Here is a 6,000-nt window from a genome sequence, read left to right on the forward strand (position 1 = left end):
TTTTCCTTATGCCTCTCCTTGCCATGGTATCTAGCTTTGCAATTTCCCACAGTTGTAAAGATCATATATCCCAGACTTTCAAAAACTGTCCCAATTTTTCCTGCAGGTTCACAAATCACTGAAATGTCCTAAGCATCCAAATAACATTTGCTATACTGCCTATCCCATCAGGAAGCTGTACAAAATTCCTGAGTCAGGTGTGTTCTGATTCCATTTATAAGGAAAATATAGTCTCTGTCCCTGTGTAAGGCATGAGCTTGAAAACTTAAGTCGATCCACCCACTTGTAGGTTGTGAATGCTTTACTTCAGCCAATAAGTATGTGTCCACCAACATAATAAGTTTGGTGGTGTCTGGGTTGGTCAGTTGATTAAGTGTCCGACTTCGGCTAAAATCTGATCTCACAGGTTGTGGGTTTGAGTCCTTGAACAGGTTCTGTGCTGACAGTGTGGAGCCTGCTTGGAATGCTCTCTCTCTCTCCCTCTCTGCCCCTCCTCAACTTGCACTTTCTCTCTCTCTCTCTCTCTCAAAAGTAAATAAACTTAAAAAAAAAAAGTTTGTATAGCACTATCTTCAATTAGGCCTTCAGTGTAGGCTCTCTTTCCTTTCTTGGCCACAGATTCAGTTCTGAGTTCCTAGAATAAAGACGTCAAGATGTGGGCTGAATGGCCCATGTCTTAACATAGTCATCTCAAAGATTTTTTTTTTTCCCTAAAAAAACCAGTAAGAAAAACTTGAAGGAGCATAAATGCCATTATGTACCTGACGAAGTCCAAATATCAAAAAGTCTGAGCCTGGAGGAAACTCTTTCTAAATGGAATTTGCTGAAAGAAGGTAGGAAAGGGTAGAAACTAGTGATGGTTTGGGGACAGGGACCTCCATCCTCTTATGTATTCCTCCTGCTTGACTTTGTTCTCTGCTTGGCAAACGGTATGTTATTTTTAGAAATCTAGGTAAAAAGAGGACACTCTGCTAACAGATTAAGAGCTTTCACCAATTTCGACCTTATATCTTAATAAGTATTTGTTGACTTGCTTCCATATATGACAATGATTGTATTCCTTTTTTTGAGAATTTGTGAAGAAGGATGCTTCCAAAATCATCATGTTCTAGCCATTTGATTATTGCTTTTGACATTTTTTAGTACCTGGAAACTGAGATTGGCAAATGAATATTGTTTTTTTCCCACATGGATTCTACTCTCCTAATCTTGACTAAACTAGAACTTTGGAACAGGAATAAGCAAAAACATTCAAGAATATAATATCTTCAAGAACATAATTATCTATCTATGTATCTGTCTATCTATCTATCATCTATCTATCTATCATCTATCATCATCTATCATCTGAGAGCACTAGCTAATTAGATTACCCTGGATTCCTATCTGATATTGTCTTCCATGATGGAGTGGATGGAGTGATTTTTCTATACATACTATGCCCCATTCCCTCCTGAATTATTTATGAAATTGATCCTAGCATATTCTTTTGTCATTTCTATCTCATCTGGTCTGCCATGTGCATTCACATTTCCCTGAGTATTTCTGCCTCTTTAATAGAAATTTAAAAGTCTAGCAGCATAGTTGGTGGTGGTAGAAAGCAGATTTAATTCCTGGCAAAGTATTTCTGGGTGCCATTAGTTCTGCCCAAGGTTGCATATTATTTTCTTATTGTATTGTTACTTCACGGTCTCTACACATATGCTCATAACTACATTAAAGATGAATTACCAAGAAAATAAGTCCACCTATTTGAGGACCCACATTCATTATAGTTTTATTCATAGATTCATTTTATGTTCTTGTGGTATTCAACATTCATCTCTCACATTTGAGAAATCCAAAGTTGGGGTGATTCAGGGATTAGTATAATTCCATGATTTCCAACTTAAAAAAAAATAAATCCTCCTCTGTGGACTCTATCTCTCAGATGAACTGTCTTTATAAACTAATAATTAATTTGTAGTCCCATATTTTTATCATTAATAAAATAGCAAACTTCCAAGCAGAACTTCTGATCAATCTTAATAACCAGATTGAATAGCAGTTTAATTTATTATGTTTTTGTCACATGTCAGGCACTGAGAATGTAAAGGTGAATAAAGCATATTCCTTCCTTCAAGGAGTTTATAATCTAGTGGGAAAGATATACATCAATGTACTCTGAGTTCATACAATGTAGTCCCAAAGTAAACTCATTAGTTTTAAGATGTTCTATAGCCTTTTATTAGATAAATTTGATTTTCATTAAATTCTTGAAATTAGGTCAAAGCTCTTCATGTCTGTTTTTGAATGGGTTGTTACTAGCCACACGGTGATGAATTATCATTAGATGAAGTAGGTTTGCATTATGGGGAAAACACTGGAAAAGCAGTTTTTGTTTGTTTTATACAGTATTTCATGCAGTGGTGATACAGTTGAAAATATTAGATTTGCTCCCAGTCTGTCGAATGTACCCAAACCACAGGAGGGAGAAACTACTGTTTTGCAAGAGGAATTCTAGAAGCAATCTCTTTTGTGAATGCTGGTTGGCATTTTTTACCTGGGCACAGCCTCAGGGGAGAGTATTCTCTAGTGAGCAATGCAGCAGAGATGAACAGTGAAAATCTGAGATTTATTACAGTCAGGTAGAATATAACTCTATGTGTTCTAGACTCCGATTTCTTTTACTGACTAATACCAGAAGTTTAGGGGGAAGAAGGGGGAAAGTTTCACTCCAAGGCCTCTGTTAATATACATGGCTTGTCTTTCTCCTTCACACAAACACACATAAGCACTCATATTTAAACACACACACATTTATACACAAAGCCTCCAGTGATTTGGACAGAGCTATTTATGGAAGTGGTAGGCTCTGGTTCCTAAATCCCACAGTAATTACTTTATTTCTTGAAGCATGAGATTTGATTACCCATATATTATTATTATGCATGCTGTGTAGTGTTTTTGACTGTCACTTCATGCAGCTCTTCTTAAATAAGAAAGTCTCACAATTTAGCTAAGGAAGACCAATGTTTTGCATAGACAGGGCATATAATGGCAAGCTGTGCCAAAAAATCCATAGGGTTTTAGGAAGCCCTGAAGTAGAAGCATTTTCCAAGGGGAAGAAGTTTGGACATATGAAAAGATGAGTGAATTTGAGGAGGGGAACAGGTAGCTACTAATTAAACAACACATATTAAATGTAGTTTCTATAGCTTAAGTGAAGGTTGAGTCCCAAATGAGGAGACGAAATGTAGGCTAATTAATTTCCTTTACATACGATGCAATAGCCAAGGCTAGGGCTAAGGCTAGTGGCTCGGTGAAAACCTTTTACCATTATGAACTCCTCCCCCACTATGAAATCTGTGTATTTTGGGAATATGATGGATAATGAAAATGACCAGAAAGCAAGGGGAAGGGACAGTTACAAATGGCATTAGAAAAATCTGATTTCCCATATGGGAAAAAAATAAATCTGATCCCTGTTTTACCAATCCAACAGTAAATCTGATGGATTGAAACTATTATGAAAGGCTAAGTATCACTTATAGGGAAACATAGGAAATATTTTGTAATTTAGGGGAAGGGAAAAATTTTTAAATGAGATTCTCAAAGCACAAGTTCTAAGATGGGAAATGGTCAGATATAGTTACATTGAAGTGAAATATTTTTGCTCAGTAAAGGATGCCATTGACCAAATAAAGTGATAAATTGCTCCTCAGGAGACAACATCTGAATTTTGTAAGATGAAGAAGGGCTCAATTTCTAGACTATAAAGTGAATTCTTTAGAAAACAATTCTTTAAAAAAATAAAATTCCTTTTTTAAAATTTATTTATTTATTTATTTAGAGAGATACAGAGACAGAGTGAGTGGGGAAGGGGCAAACAGAGAGGAAGAAGACAGAGAATCCCAAGCAGGCTTTGCACCATCAGCACAGAGCCTGACGCAGGGCTTGAACTCATGAAATCTGTGATCATGACCTGAGCCCAAACTGAGAGCGGGATGCCAAACCGCTGAGCCACCTAAGCACCCCTAAAAAATAAAATTCTTTTAAAAAGGCAGGGAATCAAATGGAAAAATAGGCAAAGGATAAGAATTAGCAATTTACATAAGGGAAAGCCTGATTTGCCACTGAGTATACAAAGTAGTAATCCAAGAAATGGAAATTAACACACTGAGATACAATTTTACATATACATTGGTTTAGTCATCATTAGAAGGAAGTATGCTGCCAAGGTTGGAGAGGATGTAGGAGACTACAATTTTTATTGTGCTATGCTTGAGAATGCAAATGGTGCATTTTTTTTTTTTCCTGGAAGCAGAGTGCCGGTCCTTAGTAAGATTAAGAATATGCATGTTTCAGGACCCCTTCACCCCCATGGATAAATGCCAGGAAATTTTTTCACAGGTCACTAAGGAAACTTGTATAGGAGTTTTGTGGTAGTGGGGAGATAAAGGTAGAGTAGGCATCTATCACTAGGAGATAAATGAGTAATCTGGTGGCTGCACAGTAAGGAAAATCTCATAACAACTGCAAACGGTGAACTAGGTGTACGTGCAAATCTCGAACAAGATACGGACAAAACAAAGATAAGGAAGCAGAATAAGAGTCACAGAATAAGTGCATTTTTATAAATTAATACATGCCTTTTTGTGAGCACCTGGGTGTTGTAGGTGAGTGCTGAATCACTAAATTGTACACCTGAAACTAATATTACACTCTATGTTAACTAATTGGAATTTAAATAAAAATTTAAAAAAAGTTAATGCATGACATAGAAACCCATTTGTGATATTTTGATTTATAAAAAGAAATATATATTTAATCTTTGTCTTTGGCTCCTGGCCAGAGCTCCTAAAACCTTTGTAACTTCTTAAGTGATATAGGTGCTGGGAGTATCTTTTGTTCTAATATTTGGTATTGGCCCTTGTTCCCAAGACAAAGTTTCTAAATCTCTTGGAATTTCCTAGGTGTTGGGAGCATCTCTTTTTTCTAGCAAGGTTGCTCTTGGTGGGCTCCTGGAGAACTTTAGGATGGGGGCTGGTCATCAGGAAGACCAAGTCATGTTTAGAAGCTTGGAGCTTCAAGCCCCATCCCTCATCCTCTGGAGAGGAAAGAAAGGCTGGATATCGAATTAAGAATTAGTTGTGCCTATGTGATGAAGCCTCTATAGAAATCCCTGAACCACGGGGTTTGGAGAGCTTCCAGGGTGGTGAACACATCCACATGCTGGGAGGGTGTCGTACCCCAGCTCCCCAGGGACAGAAGCTCCTATGCTCAGAACCCTTCTGGCCGTTACAGCATGTATCACTTTATATGGCTGTTCATCTGTATCCTTTATGACATCCTTTATTATGAACAAACTAGTAAACATAGTATGTATTCCCCTGAGTTTTAGGAGTCATCTTAACAAATGATCAGACTAGAAGAGGGCATCATGAGAACTTTAATTTATAGCCAGTTGTTTAGAAGTACAAGTGACAACCTGTGTCTTGCAACTGGCATCTGAAGTGGGAGTGCTCTTGTACGATCCTTGTGGGATCTGACATTAACTCTCTCTAGCTAGACAGTGTCAGAACTTAATTGAATCGGAGGGCACCCACCCGGTGTCAGAGAATTGGTTGGGGTGGGGCAAAAACCCACACATTTGGTGGCCAGAAGTATTGTGAGTAGTTGAAGAGAAATACGGGAGTTTTTTCCATGCATCATTTTGTAAGCAAACATGCTAGGTTAAGGACAGATGTTGAACGCAGTAAACAGGTGCCTGAGGGGCAGGAGTGTGGGTGGTGGGGACAGGAGTGGAGAGCAAAGATGAATGGGGAAATATATCACAGAAACAAATAAAAGGAATTCTATGTTTCCTCCTGGCACTTCTCAAACAAAGATGGACTTTGAAGTATTGTGTCATTTTTTTAAAAAATTGGCATTCATCTTGGAAATAATGACGGAAGGAGCCGAAGATCCAGGTTAGAAAGCACGCTTTTGTTCTGACTCTGTTATAATCAGTAGAATGAT

Source organism: Panthera pardus, unplaced genomic scaffold (genome assembly GCF_024362965.1).
Source record: "Panthera pardus isolate Hobbes unplaced genomic scaffold, ASM2436296v1 HiC_scaffold_13, whole genome shotgun sequence".
Lineage (NCBI taxonomy): Eukaryota > Metazoa > Chordata > Mammalia > Carnivora > Felidae > Panthera > Panthera pardus.